Source organism: Trachemys scripta, chromosome 1 (genome assembly GCF_013100865.1).
Source record: "Trachemys scripta elegans isolate TJP31775 chromosome 1, CAS_Tse_1.0, whole genome shotgun sequence".
NCBI classification, from domain to species: domain Eukaryota; kingdom Metazoa; phylum Chordata; order Testudines; family Emydidae; genus Trachemys; species Trachemys scripta.
The window spans coordinates 110226037-110245965 of NC_048298.1; the positions used below are offsets into that span (position 1 = coordinate 110226037).

General features: G+C 43.3%; 1 protein-coding gene across 3 annotated transcripts in view; it reads left to right on the top strand.

Moving 5' to 3' along the window:
* CALD1 (caldesmon 1) overlaps nucleotides 1-19929 on the top strand; it is a 250396-nt gene that overhangs the window by 96050 nt on the left and 134417 nt on the right. For all 3 annotated transcript variants that reach the window (XM_034781621.1, XM_034781588.1, XM_034781615.1), the window contains exon 2: nucleotides 8239-8344. The gene's annotated coding sequence lies outside the window, so the exon portion shown is untranslated. The remainder of the gene's footprint in view (nucleotides 1-8238; nucleotides 8345-19929) is intronic.

The window sequence follows — 19929 nt, forward strand, 5'->3', positions numbered from 1 at the left end:
GGTCCAGGATTGGGGCTGCTAAGTGCTACTGCAATACAATAATACAGAAATTTAGATAATTAAAATGGCTGAAGTAATTTCATCTGAATGCAGGCAAAAAGCTTTAAGAAATATGAGCCTGCTTCAGAAAAGCACTTGAGCATGTTCTTAAGCTTTTCCCTATTCAGCAAACCACTCAAGCACGTGCCTAAGTTGAAGTCAATGAGACATAAGCGTGTGCTTAAAATTAAGCATGTTCTTAGTTCAAAAGGTGTTATTTAATTTTAACCTTTGCATTTTAATAAACTGTTTGTAAGTGGTAAGATGAACAGTTAAAGCGAGTTGCTTTAAACAAAACCTAGATTGCATGAAAAACAAACCATACAGACACCTGTTTGGGTAACACTGGATGAGGACTGTGCTGCCCATATCCCCCTTTTCTATCAGCAACTCTTATTTGCCAGACATTATAATTAAAGGCTTCCTTTGTTGAAAATGATTGAACGTGTGAGGAAATCTTGGAATGCTTTATTTAAACCCTCCCTCAGTAATGTCTTCCTATATAAATAAACTACATGGCAATCCAGCCATAAAAACTGAAGGAAAAAAGAAATCTGGAAGAACTGAATAAACAAAGAAATACTTTACCTAGACTGGTTATTTAAAGATGGTTTCCTGCTCCCAGTCTCACAACTCAGTGAAAAAAAAATGAATTTGCAAGAAAGCCAACACTGGCAGCACTACTGTAGAAGATAAAAAATTTACAGGCAAAGATGTCCAGCCTTAACTGGAATGAGATCCCAACTCAACAACCACTCTCCAGTTTTTGTTTTTTTTGTTTGTTTTTTTGTGACCCAAAGTAACAGTCTCCCATTCAGATCTCACTGGCATAAAACTGTTGAAGTCAATGGAGTTTCACCATCCTAAAAACAGAGTAACTGAGAGCAGAATCTAACACTCAGGGCCCAATTCTCAGCTGCTTTAAATTGGCATAGCTCTGTTGGACTGGCAATTAGATTACTGGAATGGGACTCAGGAGATCTTCCCAGCTCTGCCACTGGCCTGCTGGGTGACCCTGGGCAAGGCACGTCACCTCTTTGTGCCTCAGTTTCCCCATCTGTAAAATGAGGATAATGATACTGGCCTCCTTGGTAAGACACTTTGAGAGCTGCTGATGAAAAGTGCTGTAGTACAGCTATTAATTTTTAAGTCAATGAAGCTACTCTGTGTTACATCAGCTGAGAACCTGGCCCACTGTGAGCCTGATTGTGATCTCAGTTACTTTGGTTTAGCAATGCTGTAACTCCCTTGCATAAATGAGATCAGAATATGAGTCTGATACTTTGGATCAGCGAATCAAAGGGTATGTCTACACTACGAGAGTAGTTCGATTGTACTTAAATCGAATATGTGGAATCGATATTACAAAGTCGAACATGTGTATCCACACTAAGGACAGTAATTCGACTTTGTGAGTCCACACTAACGGGGCAAGCGTCGACATTGGAAGCGGTGCACTGTGAGCAGCTATCCCACAGTTCCCGCAGTCCCCGCTGCCCATTGGAATTCTGGGTCGAGCCCCCAATGCCTGCTGGGGAAAAAAATGTGTCGAGGGTGGTTTTGGGTAACTGTCATCATCCAACCGTCACTCCCGCCCTCCCTCCCTGAAAGCGCCGGCGGGCAATCAGTTCGCACACTTTTCTGGTGAGTGACAGCGCAGACGCCACAGCACTGCGAGCATGGAGCCCGCTGTGACCATCGCTGCAGTTATGGCCGTTGTCAACACCTCGGACTTTATCATCCACCTTTTCCAGAGGCAGATGCTGAGAAATCGGGCGAGGAGGCTATGGCAGCACGGTGAGGACATGAAGTCTGAGAGGGGCACAGACCTCTCACAAAACACGGGACCCCACGCCATGAACATCATGGTGGCAATGGGTCATGTTAATGCTGTGGAACGGCGATTCTGGGCCCGGGAAACAAGCACGGACTGGTGGGACCACATAGTGCTGCAGGTCTGGGATGAATCCCAGTGGCTGCGAAACTTTCGTATGCGTAAGGGAACTTTCCTGGAACTTTGTGAGTTGCTGTCCCCTGCCCTGAAGCGCAAGGACACCCGGATGCGAGCAGCCCTGACTGTCCAGAAGCAAGTGGCCATAGCCCTCTGGAAGCTTGCAACGCCAGACAGCTACCGGTCAGTCGTGAATCACTTTGGCGTCGGCAAATCTACCGTGGGGGTTGCTGTGATGCAAGTAGCCAATGCAACCTTGAGCTACTGCTGTCAAAGGTAGTGACCCTTGGAAACGTCCAGGTCATCATAGATGGCTTCGCCGCGATGGGATTCCCAAACTGCGGTGGGGCTATAGATGAAACTCACATCCCTATCCTGGGACCGGACCACCAGGCCAGCCAGTACATTAACCGAAAGGGCTACTTTTCAATGGTGCTGCAAGCACTGGTGGACCATAGGGGACGTTTTACAAACATCAACATAGGATGGCCGGGCAAGGTTCATGACACTCGTGTTTTCAGGAACTCTGGTCTGTTTAGACGGCTGCAGGAAGGTATTTACTTCCCGGACCAGAAAATAACGGTTGGGGATGTGGAGATGCCTATAGTGATCCTCGGGGACCCAGCCTACCCGCTAATGCCCTGGCTCATGAAGCCCTATACAGGCTCCCTGGACACTGAAAAAGAACTCTTCAACTACCGTCTGAGCAAGCGCAGAATGGTGGTGGAGTGTGCTTTTGGACATCTCAAGGGGAGATGGAGAAGCTTACTGACTCGCTCTGATCTCAGCGAAACCAATATCCCCATTGTTATTGCAGCTTGCTGTGTGCTCCACAATCTCTGTGAGAGCAAGGGGGAGACCTTTATGGCGGAGTGGGAGGTTGAGGCGAATCGCCTGGCTGCTGATTACGCCCAGCCAGACAGCCGTGCGATTAGAAGAGCCCAGCGGGATGCGGTGTGCATCCGGGAGGCTTTGAAAGCTAGGTTCCTCAGTGAGCAGGGTAACCTCTGACTATTAAGTTTGTTTAAAGAGAAGCTGAACCTGTCCCTGTTTCTTTACCCACTTACTGTTGACTATCCTCTCCAGCTACATACCCCGTTCACCCCGTCCCCCCCTTCCAACACACGTTTAAAAATAAAGTAAATGGAACTTTGTTAATGAACACCGTTTTCTTTATTACGGATTTTGCGGTAAAGTGTTGAAACTGGGACGCAGACTGTGGTGGGGAGTGGGCGTAGTGATGGGAAGAACGCTTCTAAACTCAAGGAATGACAGGCTCCTGCTCCTAGAGTGGTCCGCAGTGGTGGACTGGTTGTTTCAACGGAGCCTGCCACCCCTCCTTTTCGGGACTCTATGTGTGGGGGCTATGTGACTTTGTGGCGGGGGAGGACGGTTACAGATCCCCTTCTGCATGACTCTGTGATCCAGGATAAGGACCGCTGCATAAGATCTATATCCGCCCTCCCCCGCCACAAAGTCATATGCCCCCCCCTCCACAGAACATGAAAACCACCTCCCAGACTGACCAGGGTGCCTAGTGACTGCAATGTGTCTAGTGACTTCTGCTGAACCTGCCCCCGTGTCTGTACCCTGGTAAAGGTGACTGTCCTCTCCAATTACCAACCTCCTTTCCCCCCTTCAAACACACTCTCCCCTAAAAGAACATGATGGAAACAGTAATTAACAGAAACATATCTTTTATTAGCAACTACACTGTTAGGGGATGAAACTGGGACAGGGGCTTGGGTGAGGCGGGAAGGAAAGGACTTATCAAATCTTTGGGAATGAGAGCCTTCTGGTACTTGAGCAATCTGCAGGGGTGGAGTGACAGTTTTCACGGCCCCTGCCGCCCCTCCTTCTTGGGACTTTGGGTGAGGGGGGTATGGGAGTTTGTGGCGGGGGAGGGCGGTTAGAGATAGACTGCAGCGGGGCTCTGTCCTCCTGCTTCCGGTCCTGCAGAACATCCACAAGGTGCCGGAGCGTGTCTGTTTGCTCCCTCATTAGTCCAAGCAGCGTTTGAGTCGCCTGCTTGTCTTCCTGCCGCCACCTCTCCTTCCGTTCGCTGTGTGCTCACTGGTATTGCGACATGTTCTCCCTCCACTGGGTCTGCTGGGCCGCATCGGCTCGGGAGCAGCCCATAAGTTCTGAGAACATGTCATCCCGTGTCCTTTTCTTTCTCCGCCTAATCTGCGCCAGCCTCTGCGAGGGGGATGCCAGGGTAGGTCGGGAGACATTCGCAGCTGTGGGATGGGAAAAAGGGAGTGAATTCCTCACAAAGATACATTTTTGCAAACAATGAATATAGTCTTTCTCTGTGAACAAGACCATGCACAGCACCTATCACATGCGCACTCAGGACAAGGTCGAATTTTCGGCCTTCGCATTCAGTGCCTGGGGTCTTGCAGTGGAGATCAGACAAGCGGGGCAGGACAGCAGAATTCGGGTAGCAGGCTGACATGGTAAGCCGTAGACTTTTGGCTGCTTAAAACTTAAATTAAAGCAGTGCCCTCCTTTCACGTTCAAAGCAATGCTCCTATCGTTGTCCAGTTCCTGCTGCCGGCAATCCGGCAAGCATGAACTCTGCCCCTTTCCCACCCCCTCGTGACTGTCCCCAGGAAAGATCCCTGTATGCCGCCCCTCTCCCGCCTCCACCGCGTGGCTGTAAACCGCCAGTGACAGTTCTGTAAAGGAACAGGCAAGCAGTCCCAATAGTAACATTCCCCTAATTCTAAGTAGATCACCATGAGCGACATCACTCTGCTGAGAATTTCTGAGACCGAGAAAGAACACATGCTGCATGAAAGCCAGCAAAAACCAGGGCCGTATGCCGCCATGCTCTGGAAGGCAATGATCCCAGAGTACTTGATGATAGCCTGGCGAGGAAAAGTTTCCTACCACGGAGGACACAATAAGGCTGCTCTCCCCAGGAATCTCATGCAAAGGCTTTCCAATTACCTCCAGGAGAGCTTCGTGGAGATGTCCCATGAGGATTTCAGCTCTATCCCCGGATATATAGACCTTCTTTTCCAGTAGCTGCACTGGCAAGGACTAAAAAGTAGAGCGCCTAGGGCAAACTAATCATGATAAACTGGACATTGTTAGACCCTTTTGCAGTAGTTGCACTGCCAAGGACTAAAACGTTAAGCACCTAGGGCAAACAAATCATGAAAAACCCATTGTTAATATTCCTATTCTGTTCAAAATAAATGTTTACATGTTTAAAACACTTACCGACTGATCCTTCCCCTGATTCAGGGTCTGGGTTAATGCCTGGGGACGGTTGGTAGGGGATCTCTGTGAGGGTGATGAAGAGATCCTGGCTGTCTGGGAAATCAGCGTTGTAAGCGCTGTCAACTGCCTCGTCCTCCTCCTCACCTTCCTCATCTTCCCCGTCCGCTAACATCTCTGAGGAAGCGGCCGTCGACAATATCCCATCCTCAGAGTCCACTATCAATGGTGGGGTAGTGGTGGCGGCCGCACCTAGAATGGAATGCAGTGAAACGTAGAAGCGGCATGTCTGGGGCTGGGATCCGGAGCGTCCGTTTGACTCTTTGGTCTTCTGGTATGCTTGTCTCAGCTCCTTGATTTTCATGCGGCACTGCGTTGCATCCCGGCTGTATCCTCTCTCTGTCATGGCTTTTGAGATCTTCTCGTAGATCTTTGCATTCCGTCTTTTCGATCGCAGCTCCGAAAGCACGGACTCATTGCCCCACACAGCGATCAGATCCAAGACTTCCCGATCAGTCCATGCTGGGGCCCTCTTTCTATTCTGAGATTGCATGGTCACCTCTGCTGGAGAACTCTGCATCGTTGCCAGTGCTGCTGAACTCACCACGATGTCCAAACAGGAAATGAGATTCAAACTGCCCAGACAGGAAAAGGAATTCAAATTTTCCCAGGGCTTTTCCTGTGTGCCTGGTCAGAGCATCCGAGCTCGGATTGCTGTCCAAAGCGTCAACAGAGTGGTGCACTGTGGGATAGCTCCCGCAGCTATTAGCGTCGATTTCCATCCACACCTACCCTAATTCAACATGGCCATGTCGAATTTAGCGCTACTCCCCTCGTTGGGGAGGAGTACAGAAATTGAATTTAAGAGACCTCTATGTCAAACTAAATAGCTTCGTTGGGTGGACGGGTGCAGGGTTAATCCGATTTAACGCTGCTAAATTCGACATAAGCTCCTAGTGTAGACCAGGCCAAAGGAACTGGAGGATGGCACCAATTTAGCTGAGATTATGACAGTATGGCCAAAACATAGCAATATTTAGTAGAGAAAGGTCTAAGCCATGAAGTTTGGATTCCAACCCAGTTCTGAACTTTCCTCGGATTCAGGGTGTTTGGATGGGAGAACATTTTTATAACATCAATAAAACGTCTGTTGACATTCAGTTGAACTTAATTCAGCCAAAGTCATTTTCAGGATGGAGTGAACACCACGCAGGCTGACAAGGCCAGGTTCTGTGACTCGAATATTGCTAACAGTGTGGGAAGGAGGAGGGAACTATTTCATGGCATTGTCCCCATATTTAAAAATCTTGAGAAGGAGTTTGGAAGGAGAATAGGTATGGTTGGAAGCAGAAAGTTCCCTATAGATCCAGAAACCTTTGTACTCCATGATCTGAATTTTTTCAAGGCTCCAAGGAATCATTGTAAGCAGTTCCTAGTGAGGGTTTCTGCAGTGGCCAAGTTGTGCATACTGTGAAATTGGAAATAGGCAAATAAATTCAACATTTCAGAGTGTGAGTGAGCTCACTAGCTTGGAAAGGATTACCTTGTGTACATGAGGCAGGGTTCTGCCAAGAGAGATGGGCCTGATGCACTTCTCACTCCAGGGTGAGTCTGCAGTAATTACACTGAAGCAAACCAGTGTGAGAAAAATTAGAATGAGGTCCCAGGACCCTCTTCTTATATCTTGATTGAGGTGATTAAGAGTGTCCTTACTCAGGTACTGTTTGATGCTCTGTATATCTAGTAATCTTTATTATGCTGCAAGTAGAGATGAGCCTGAACTAAAAGCCTGAAACGCGATGCCCCTTACTTTGTGGAAATTCAGTTCTCAGTTTTGCATCTGACCTGTCTCTATAATGGTTGAATCAAAACTCAGTATCTGACCATCCCCATGCTTCAGGCAACATGAATATAAACATGAGTCTGTAAAGTCTAAGGACCAAATTCTGAAACTTTTACTCAACTTGGTGAGCAGTAATTCGCATGAAGAGCCCCATGAAGTTATTTTCTGTGAGTAACTGCCTACTAGCATAAGTAAAGTTTCCACAGTCTAGCACTAAAAGAGTAACAAAGATTAGTATACGGTGGTAACTCTAAATAATACATTTATTTAGTGCATTGCATGGATCTTGGGATGTTGTTCTGCATACGGAGGTGCATGATTCTTAAGAGAATAGTCCAGGCTCTCTGAAGGTGCACAGTATCATTTAACACGGCAATTTTCTATGATGCCACAGTAGTGGCAGGATGCATAGTAGACTTATTAGTACTGCTTTCCTTGATGCTTATGTCCACAGCATTCAAGGAGGGAATTCAGATGGAAGTCAGTGTATAGAAGACTTACATCCATGGTGAATTTAGTAGTCTTACACACTGATAGAAATGCAAGATGGAAAATTATTCTTGTGGGAGGAGATTTTCAAAGGCAGAAAGGGGAGTTAGGTGCCCAAATGCCATTGACTTTCAATAGGCGTTGGGTGCTCATCTCTCCTTTGTGCCTTTCAACATCTTCCCTAGGTCATTTTCTCTATCTCCCTTTGTCAGTATAGGATTGTTCCCTACTGTAGGTTCTCCAGCTTTGCTCCATTCAGTTTTAAATGATTCAAATGAAGGGCTTCTGCCACCACCCTGGAAGACTAATGTACTGTTTTAATAGAGATCATTGTTATTGCATGTTCCTGCTATCCATTGTAAGTTCCCCTTGGCTCCTTTACTTGTAGTTACATCCTCTGGGATTACCCTAAATAGTTGTCCTCTTTATATTAAGAGTTCATCTCAATTGTTCTGCTGTCAGTGGCATTCGTGTTGTTAGAGTCTAGCTGAATGTTGATAATAGGTGCTTTTTGTCTGTCGTTTTTGGAATGTTTTGCTGTATTTTCTATATTTTTAAAATCTCCATAGTGCTTTTACTAAGAATAGTTCTCTGAACAGAAAAAGTATTCCTTGAAAAAGCATTTTGTGTGCATTATCATAAAATCATCATCACTAAACATTTCTCTGCAACTCTTGTTTCTTTACAGTGATCACCCACAGTGCTCCAGGGACATCATTCCAAATTCATTCCTTAGCGCTCAGCGGCTGGTGTGTGATTGACAGGCCCAGAAGCGTGCATCTGATTGCTTTCATGTGAGTATGGTTAAAGTGACTACCTTTGAATTCCTTGCCAATGGCAGCTGCACTGTTTTCGGCGTGCTGCCTTAGAGACTGATCCAAAGCCCATTGGAGTCAGTAGATAACTCCCCTTGACCTCAACGGGCATTGGATCAGGCCTTGAATTTGTATACTGTTGGAGACACTATAGTAGGCTACTTTCTGCATTGTGGTTTATTGGTGATGTACTAGAGATGTAAAGGATTGTATGAACTACTTGAATTTTGCAATAATTACTTCTTGGGGATGTGGAAAATGTTCTCACAGCTGTACGTATTTCTTCATTTGATCTTAGTAGCATTTTCTTGTGTCTTTTTGGCGTTCTAAAATTTCTGCTTCCTGAGACTGCTATTAATACTAAATCATATTAAGGTATGTGAATAAGATTTTGTGGTTGTGATGTTAGACTCCTATTCCTTTTGCTCTTTACTCAACAAATGAACTATGAAGGAACCACACAGGCAGTGGGTTTCAAATAACCGTGTCTACTAAATAAACACAAAATGCAAAGCTGAGCTACATATACACACTGCTGTCCTGGCTGGCTTCTGGAACCCAGAACCCAGTGAACACTGCTAGAGGGTTCACAAACTTTTTGAAAATATAGTTTCCAATTTCTGTGCACTAGAACCCTGAAATATTTTCATACAGCAATTCAGGCTGGATATATACTGCAGACTGGTATTGTACTATACTTGACATTAATGCAGTGAGAACTTCTGTTAAACAAGTTCCTTTATTCTTAAATTTGCATCCATGTAACAACTCCAACCCAGAGCCTGCTTTATTGCTGCAGGCAGCTTTCTGTCCTGATCAGTTTTCAGAGCCTTCATTGTTATGTGAAGTGCTTAGCTGCATTCTAGGTGCCTAAATCCCTTTAACAATCTGACCCAAGGAGATTAAGGCCCAGATTTTCAAATGCTCAGTACCCACAGGTAAGGCAAGATTGTCAGTGTCCTGAGCTCTTTTGAAAAAACAAAATCCTAAAAACAAACAAGCAAGAATTACAGTAACACAAAAACAAACAAAAGGCAGTTTTCATGTTCAGTTTTGTTTGTAGAAAACTTGAATATTTTGACATAAATAGACATATGTCTTGAGAATTGTATTTGGTTGAAAAAGCCATTTTACATTGGAAAAAAACATTTCCATGCAAAATTGGTGACTAGCTCTTCCATTGACTCTTTGAAATTGAAGACTATGCCATATACATTTCAGAAGATAATGGATAATTTTCTTTAGATTTGCAATAAGGTAATATGACCCCAATATCATATGATTCCAATTGGATAGATCCTATATATGCAATGTCATTAACAACAATTGACATTTACCACTCACTAAACAGTGTTATCCACAGCTATTTCTTTACTTAGAATAGTCAATAATCTGTATCTGATACCAGTTAGTAGTAACTTCTGATAAACATAAATGTGTTAAAGGTGACCACCACTGTAGAAGCAAACAAGTGTATTTTTTAGATCTGCTAGACTGAGTTTATCCTTGCAAGAAAACAACAATTTAGAGGTGCTGTTGGGCCACTTTCATCATTGGTGTAACTGCAATGACTTCAGGGAAGTTTCACCAGGGATGATGATGTCTCCTTACAGGCTTAATCCAAAGTCTATTGAAGTCAATGCGAGCAAAGCTGAAGGTCAGTCAGGGGCAGGAGGATCATGCTTGCACTGCTCTGTGTTATGGGAATTCTGGGCTGCATAGCAGCGATAGGCAGCCCAGCGAAGGCTGCTGTAAGTTGGAGCATTCTCTGAATCTATCTGCCTTACAGAGGAGGTCACTGAGGCCCCCAAAGCATTCCACAATCTGGTATTACACAATCTGGCCAGAGTCACCTTTGCCCCCCTCTCCTGGGCTGACCTGGTGTGCTGCATTTGATAGGAGATACAGCGCCAAATCTATCTCCATTTCTTCAAAACAGAATGAGTTGGAAATTGTGGCTCACCCCCATAAACTGGTTCTTCAGCAGAATGGGCTTCCCTGTAGAATCTGGGACTTTGTGTGAGCGCTAGCCTGCCCCAGCGCCATATAAAAGTTCTTTGTTACAGTCTAGCCCCTGGTGGTGGTTTGTGTTGCGTGACATTTTTGGAGAGGTGCGAGTGTACATGCGGTTGGAGTTTAGTTTAGTTCAATACCAGACGGGCTAGTTCAGGAAGTGATATCATTCATCCTGATTCAGTTCCTAGTCCCATGAAAATGTGATGACTGCCTTTCACTGGTCACTCAGCCTGATTAGTGGTGTAACTCTGCTGCTAGGAAAGGTTTTATTCACTGCATTAATGAACCACGGAGCTAACCGGCAGCTGAAACAAAGAAAACCAGTACATAAGTTGCAGAAAGTAATGCGTCACTTAAGGATGACCCTAAACAATCAAATCTGCTGTGACTCACCCAAAATTTGAGGTGAGAAACATTCTTTATTTTTTAAATTCAGGAATTACACCACCTAGGAATTGTGAAATTGACACTAATTGCCAAGAAATCTGCTTCTGATAAAAGTGTTTGGCAAGACAAGGTTTAAAAACAAAACTCTCTGAATGAGCGCAGTGATCAGGTATGGGAGCAGGTTCACTGCAATGCTCTGTCTTTGTGCTGCTCATGTGATGCAAAAAGACTGGAAACTACTCAGACCTTCCCAGTGGGTGCAGAGTAGATGTAGCTGGTAGGCGAGGACGTGGCAGCTATCCTCAGCTGACAAACAGTCCCTTAGCTGTGTCAAACGAATCTCGGCCACAGCAGAAAATGTTTTCTGTAGTTTTTTAGGTGATATTAACCTTCTAAGGCAGGAAGGTCCAGAGATCCTCAAAGATACCCTTGAGGATCTGGGCAAAGTGTCATGTAAAAGTTAGACCCATGAATTGGGAGTTGGGATCCTTGGATTTTATCCTCCAGGTCTACTACTAACTCCTAATTTCTATTCCCTAGCTCTGTCATTATAAGCTGTGACTTTAACATTGAAATAACAATACTTACCATTTGAACCTCACAGGGATGTTGTGATGCTTAAGCACTTAATGTTTCTGAAGCATTTTGAGATCCTTGGACAATGCTATATAAGTATATATCCATCATCATCATCTGTAAAACTGCATTGGTAATATTTATCTAATGCACAGGATGTTTTGAGACTTTATAGGTGTTTTAAAAATATTTTAAGATCCCTGGCTGAAAGATGCTCTGTGACTGTTCTGTAATTCTAGATCAGCTGGAAGCAGGAAGCACCAGAAATCTCAAAAGAAAACCTCTTCTCAGGACACTTCCAACCCAGTTTTGTAGACCCAAGTGGTTTAGATTAGAAGATAGTACCCTTCAATGTGCATGAGAACCTTTGGGTGTTTATCCAAACTTAGCATGATCTCTATATCTCTTGAAGTTCTCTATTTAACTGGCTTCCATTCATGGCCTGATTTTGCATCTTTTTCTCATATGAGTGAGAGCTGCCAGACCCAACACGTTAAAGTATTTGGGTCTGATTCCCTTGTACATTAAGGTCCCTTTATATACTTCAGGCAGTGTAAAGAGGCCATAAAGTGAAAGTAAATTACATTTAGGTGTATAAATGAAACACAGAGTGAAATTAGGCTTCCCTGAGTTACTTAAGCTCTGACCCTGAAAAACCTTTCAGAGTCTCTGCAGGCAGTTCTTTGTTTTAGAAGAGCAGATCTCCCAAATTGCAAGAGATTACCTGAGGCAACTGATATTTGAGAGAAGATTCTTTTCCATCACATTTGGGATCCTTATATCTTTATTACAAGCTCCATTTACTTGTCAGACACCTTCAACATTGCTAGTTTGATTTGACTGAAGGGGAAGGGTGAGAAACTTTAATTGCAACTTCTACATTGAAAAATATAACAACAAATATTATATGAAACATATAAAAGCATCACACTTGTTGATTTTGTGGGGTTTTGAAAATATTTCACGGTAGGAAAAACTGTTATCCATCATTCAGCCTAATTTTGAAAGTTTGATACAAATTGAGACTGACTCTTATTGCAGACCTGATACAAATTTGCTGTGACTTGGATACCAGCTGTTTCTCCGACAGGGTACAAGGGCACATAACTAGAATAGCATCTTTTGTGGAAAGTAGTGTTTCCCATTGTTAAATGTGTGAACCTGAGGCAGAAAATTGCAGTCCTTAGTTATGTGGCATGTGCAGTCTAAAACATGTCTGTGGGGCTTTGGTGGTCTTTTTGCTGTTTGTTTTTTCTCAAGGGTTATCCTACCTATTCTGAAACCTACTTGTCTTTTTGGTAGTTTCATCAGTGAAAGACAAATCTAAGTATCTTTTCTTTTTGCCTTGCTTTAAAGCTGAAGATAACCTACTGATTATTTGTCTTTAGAAATATTTGTGTGAATATTTGCTTTGGTTTCAATCCACTTAGGTTCAATCTTCAAATCTCAAAATAAAACTCAGTTTCCCCTGTTATTTTTATTTGCTAAATTCCACCAGTCATTTTTGATTTCTTATTATATTGTTTCCATTTTAAATCTTCAGGCAAATGTGTATACTTAGTAAAATAACCAAACTAAGTATAAATGTAATTGAATGAGAATTTGAAGTGACCTCATCTCTGTAGCTTGCCTAAGAGATGATAAATGATAAAAAACTATGATGATAATAGTCACATGATAATAGTCTATGAAATTTGCAGGGTGTAAATGTTAAGGATGGAGATAAATTATTTAAGTTCTACATTGGGGTCTAACTGGGAGTAATAAGAAAAGTAAAATTTAGGCTGAATATCAGGAACATTCTTCCAATGAAATCTTTTTGGAACAGTGATACTTAAACTGGGGACCAGCTGTCTGGTCACATGTTGCTGGCTCTTCCTCCTTTATTTCCAGATGCTAAACTGCATTAAAATATATCTAAACAAGAGATACTTTATAAAGGTTGATTTTTATAGGTGCTGCACATGTACACTGCCTCTTGGTATGAAGTGAAGGATATTGGTTCTTTCCTGTTGGTCAGTCATGCCTGTCAAGAAGAAAGTCTAGGCTGACAGCTCCAAAGTGGAGGTGGAGTATCTTTGGTGCTGGATGTGTACTTTATTTCAGCCAGATTTGCGATGTGAAGATTTGAAATATGATATATTGAGGTAAGATAACTGGCAGAGGTGTCACAAAGATACTGCCAGTCCCTCTACCTGGAGCATGGAAGTCTCTGGAGAAGCATCTGCCTAGGATGGTATATTGGGGAAATCAAGCTTATATTGAAGTGTTGAATATGTAGAAGAGAGATGATGTATGGATATAAGAGGGTATCAGGAATAGAGGCTGACATTGATGATGGTGAGAGAAGGGCAGAGTTAAGGTTGTGTGTAGAATTTTAACTTCTTCCTTTGAACTTCTTGAAGTATCACATTTTTAAAAAATCAGATGCCAATAAGATTTCACAGTGTAAAAATTATCTTTTTTTATTCACTGCCAACATTATAATGAAGCACAGAACAGAAGATTCCAATCACTCCTCGTGAGTAGGTTTTCTTTTGTAAACATTCAAAAACAGATGTTACATAGTAAAATTGTAATGATGTGAAGTTTTTATTTAATTCTGTTTTACCACAAGTCTAAGTGGCTGAAGAACATCTTGTTTTCATGAATGTGCAGAGGGGGGTATATCAACAAACAAAGGTCCGTACACAAAATTCAAAGAACAAAAGGTGACCAGAAGACGTTCCTCATTCTTTGGCTAGAAGTTTCTCACTCTTTGGCTAGCTTTCTGCTCTCACTTACATCACTACAAACCTGGAACAACTCCCAGAAGAGCAGAATTTGGCCCTTCCCTTTGTGCAGTTGAGGCTGGATATGCAAACTTGGTGATAGCAAGTGTTAGTTGTAGACACGATCAAAATAAAGATGTGCATGTGGTGCTGCAGTATATATTAGTTGATCTAATAAAGCAGATAGCTGTAGAAAAAAAGTCACATCTCCATGTAGAGGCGGTGACAACTTCTAGAGAATTTTTAAGCAATAGGATTATTGTAGACAAATGATCTGACAACTGTGCAGTGATAGGCTGTGTTAGCAATGCTTACAAAAAGCAGTGTGATTTCACAATCAGGAATTACATTGTAGTGCTCTGAGATGTGGTATCTAGGAGATCTCATAGCACCTTTCACAAGAGAAGAAATGGTAGCCCTCATATTCTAACCACATTTAGTTATTTTTTTTGTCATTCTGTCTACATAAACTCCCTCTAAATTTCCAAATGTATAAGGCATTTCCCTTCATTTACTGTTTTTAAACTGTTGCATAGTCTTGCTCTCTGCTGTAAAACAGCTGCCATTTCCACCCCAGAGGTAGCTGTATTTCAATGGTAAAATTATTCTGTCTCGCTTTTTCCCCTCCATATAGGAGGTAGTAGGAGGTATATATGCTGTATTCACCTTCACTGGTTCACTTGTCACCTGGATTATTTGGGGGCATTTACAGAAAGGCTGAAGTCTATTGAAACGGGAAGGGGCACTCTCACCCCACCAGCCAAAGAGGAGGGGAACTGTTGGATGGCACTTTTCACCCAGGCGAGAAAGAGGACGGGGAACTCTCTGCTTTTAACAAAGCAGGGGAAGCTGTCCCCTTAGGTTCCTGTACTTTAACTTCTAGGTTTACATCCAGGAGAGGGCAGGCGATGTCACCACTACACTGAGCCGTAGTGAGTAGTGGGGAAAGTGGGTGTGATGAGGAGGCGACAGCTATGGCCAGGTTTTGGTACTTCAGTGCAATCTAATGAATCATAGACTCATAGGACTGGAAGGGACCTTGAGAGGTCATCTAGTCCAGTTCCCTGCACTCAAGGCAGGACTAAATATTATCCAGACTATCCCTGACAGGTGTTTGTCTAACCTGCTTTTAAAAATCTCCAGTGACGGAGATTCCACAACCTCCCTAGGCAATTTATTCCAGTGCTTAACTGCCCTGACAGTTAGGAAGTTTTTCTAATGTCCAACCTAAACCGCCTTGCTGCAATTTAAGCCCATTGCTTCTTGTCCTATCCTCAGAGGTTACCAAGAACAATTTTTCTCACTCCTCCTTGGAACAACCTTTTATGTTCTTGAAAACTGTTATCATGTCCCCCCTCAATCTTCTCTTCTCCAGACTAAACAAACCCATTTTTTTCTGTCTTCCCTCATAGGTCATATTTTCTAGTTCTTTAATAATTTTTGTTGCTCTTCTCTGGACTTTCTCCAATTTAGCCACATCTTTCCTGAAATGTGGCACCCAGAACTCGACACAATACTCCAGTTGAGGCCTAATGAGCATGGAGTAGAGCGGAAGAATTACTTCTTGTGTCTTGCTTACAACATTCCTGCTAATACATCCCAGAATTATGTTAGCTTTTTTTGCAACAGTGTTACACTGTTGACTCATATTTAGCTTGTGATCCACTATGACCCCCAGATCCCTTTTCTCAGTACTCCTTTCTAGTCAGTCATTTCCCATTTTGTATGTGTGCAACTGATTGTTCCTTCCTAAGTGGCAGGACCAGCCCACAACATTTTGGCACCTGAGGCGGTGAGCTCAAATGACACTCCCATGCCCACTCGCTTGGGCCAAAACTTCGAAAGGTCTCAATTCTGCCTTCTTCCTGTTCTACTCTCATGGTACTGCTCTGCTACCTACCCCAATAAAGGAGAACTAACAACTTAAAATGCCTTGTTCAAAAGTTTTAAGTAACACTTAACTTTCAAATGCTTGAACAGCAAATGTAACTTTTCTTATCTGCATAGTAAACACTGGCATTTGTATCTGTTTGAATAATCAAAGTGGTGCTTTCCGTACCTTCTCGGATGTAAAGATGTGAACTGCTTCCTGAAGGTCCACAGTGTGGGCCAGCTCATGCTCTATTGAGATGGTTGCGAGGCTGACCAGCCTCTCCTGTGTCATTGTGGAGCGTAAATGTGTTTTTATTAACTTCAGCTTAGAGAAGCTGCATTCTCCACTGGCAACTGTTACAGGAAGTGTTAGAAGTATCTGCAGAGCAACAAAAGCATTTGGAAAGAGGGTGGTCATCTTATTTGTGCACATATATTCCAGAACAGCCTTTGGAGTTGACCCTGCTGAAATGTATCTTGAAAAGGCTTTCAGTTCATCACCTAAATCACTCACATCAATATCATGCATGTCATCATGTATCAACACTGTCTCTAGTGCCCTGCATTGCTGGTGTAGGTCTTCTTCAGGTATAGTGAGGAGTTTTGGAATATCATACAACATCCCAAATATATTGCTGTGTTCCTTGAGCTGCATGAAACGTTCTTCAACTGACTGTATTGCACAATCTAGCACCTGGTTAAAGAATTCAACTTTGAATTGTTGTTTGGGGGTCTCTGATGGGATTATCCTGTGCCTCGTAATCAAAATGTCTTCTTCTTCAGTGACTCTTGTATTATTGAATGGGTGGGAAAATGGCTTCAGTGTGAAGTTCTCTGCCAATTCTGTGCACTCTTCAGAACGTTTTGAAATCCCTCATTTGACCGGTAAGACTGTAGGTATGACTTTGCTTTGTCCAGTTGTTCTATTGCTCCAGATATATCGAGGTCAACACCTTGGAGTCTCTCGCTTACAACATTTATTTCAAACAGTATGTCATGCTGCCTTCTCATGGCATGCCAGATTTCTAGCCAGATATTTCCAGTCCTTTGTTCCTGTAGAACCCAATGTGGCTGAAACATTAGACTGGAAGAGTTTGCAACAAAAACAGTATGCAGCATTCTGGGTTTTTGAGCACATAGGCTATGGGCTCTCCACTTTGTCACCATTGGGGATTTCACGCCAGTAATGTGTTTAATGGAAACTTCTATTTTCATTGTCTTTGGGGAACATGAAGTTTTTCACTTGCTGTGGCCCATGCAGTACAAGGAAGTCCCCCAGGCTACTGCTCAAGTGGGTCCACAGTCCTGGATCATCTAGCTTTAAAGAACTAAATTCAGCAGCAGCTATTTCTTGCACCTCCTCCACACTATTCTCTGATCTACACTTTTCTTCAGGAATGTGCATGGTTACATCCATTTGAGATGGAGATATGGATGCTGCAGTAGCTGCCAGGTCACCTGCACTCTGACTAACTGGAAGGTCAGGCATCTCCTCAAAACTCACATCCTCACTGGGGCTGGAAGGCTCACCGTGAACATTTGTTGCTATGTATCTCAGGTCAGGAGAGCTCCTTCCTGCTTAGACAGAAAAGCTTCCTTTGCTTGCTTGCTTTTTCTGAATGCTGCCCCAGAAGGGCGTTTTCTTCTTTCACCCATGACTGCTGTTCTGTGCCAGCTATAGTGGCTCTCAACCCTCAATTGAAGGGGACAAATAAGCAGGCTGGTAGCAGGGTCTGAGTCTTAAGGGCCTAATTGGAAGATATCTGCGTCTTAAGGGCCTAATTGGCTCCTACTACTTCCATTGACTGCCTGTTCTCCTCAAGTGGGTTCAGAGAAGCAGCAAGGAACAGGAAGCTCCCTGAGAAGCTGGTGTTAATCAGTCCAGGCTCCTGGAGGTGCTAGAGAGGTACATAAAAGGCTCCTCCTCCTCTCTCTCCCTGAAGCTCCTGCTGCTTTTTGTTATTCCCTCTCACCTTTTCTCCTGCCTGCCTGTTCTGTCTCTTGTGCCCTCCTTCCTCCAGCACAGCACTCCACCATCTCTGTGCATCTAGAGCAGAGAGAATACATATGCACCAGCAGCAGACACAATTTTCTACACTCTGGGTCCTAGTGGCATCCCCCCACAGTCTGACACCTGAGGTGGCCGCCTCAGTTCGCCTCATGGTAAGGCCAGCCGTGCTAAGTGGAGTACTTTGCATTTGTCCTTATTGAATGTAATCCTATTTACTTCAGATCATTTGTCCAATTTGTCCAGATTATTTTTAATTTTAATACTATCCTCCAAAGCACTTGCAAACGTTTGGTATTGTCTGCAAACTTAAGTGTATTCTCTATGCCATTATCTAAATCATTGATGAGGATATTGCACAGAGCCGGACCCAGAACTGATTCCAGCTTGACTGTGAACCACTGATAACTACTCTCTGGAAACGGTTTTCCAACCTATTATGCACCCACCTTGTAGCAGCTCCATCTAGGTTGCATTTCCCTAGTTTATTTATGAGAAGGTCATGCGAGACAGAATCAAAAGCCTTACTAAAGTCAAGATATACCACATCTACCACTTCTCCCCTAGCCACATGGCTTGTTACCCTGTCAAAGAAAGCCATTAGATTGGTTTGACATGATTTGTTCTGGACAAATCCATACCAACTGTTACTTATCACTTTATTATCTTCTAGGTCAGGGGTAGGCAACCTATGGCACGTGTGCCGAAGGTGGCACGTGAGCTGATTTTCAGTGGCACTCACACCGCCCAGGTCCTGGCCACCAGTCCGGGAGGCTCTGCATTTTAATTTAATTTTAAATAAAGCTTCTTAAACATTTTAAAAACCTTATTTACTTTACATACAATAGTTTAGTTATATATTATAGACTTATAGAAAAAGATCTTCTAAAAGTGTTAAAATGTATTACTGGCACACGAAACCTTATATTAGAGTGAATAAATGAAGACTCAGCACACCACTTCTGAAAGGTTGCCGACCCCTGTTTTAGGCATTTGCAAATTGATTGCTTAATTATTGCTCCATTATCTTTCTGGGTGCTGAAGTTAAGCAGATAGGTCTGTAATTCCCTGGATTGTCTTTATTCCCCTCTTTATAGTTTTATATATATTTGCCCTTTTCCAGTCCTCTGGAATCTCTCCTGTCTTCTATGACTTTTCAAAGATAATTGCTAATGGCTCTGATATCTCATCTGTCAGCTCCTTCAGTATTCTAGGATGTATTTCATCAAGCCCAGGTGACTAGAAGACATCTAAGGGTACGTCTATACTTACCTTCGGGTCCGGCGGTAAGCAATCAATCTTCTGGGATCGATTTATCGCGTCTTGTCTAGACGTGATAAATCGATCCCGGATCAATCCCGGAAGTGCTCACCGTCGATGCCGGTACTCCTGCTCCGCGAGAGGAGTACACGGAGTTGACGGGGGAGCCTGCCTGCCGCGTGTGGACCACGTGTAAGTTCGAACTAAGATAGTTCGACTTCAGCTATGTGAATAATGTAGCTGAAGTTGCGTATCTTAGTTCGAAGTGGGGGGTTAGTGTGGACCAGGCTTAACTTGTCTAAGTAATTTTTAACTTGTTCGTTCCTTGTTTTAGCCTCTGATACTATCTCTTTTTCATTGGCATTTACTATGTTAGATGTCCAATCTCTGCTAAATGTTTTGGTGAAAAGTGAAACAAAAATGTCATTTAGCCTTTTTGCCATTTCCACATTTTTCTTTGTTTTTCTCTCTCTGGGGGAATATCCTCTCGGAGTAGTGGCTCATTCAAGTATGATTGAGAATTGCTCTTAGAACAGGGGTCGGCAACCTTTCAGAAGTGGTGTGCCGAGTCTTCATTTATTCACTCTGATTTAAGGGTTTGCGTGCTAGTCATACATTTTAACATTTTTAGAAGGTCTCTTTCGATAAGTCTATAATATATAACTAAACTATTG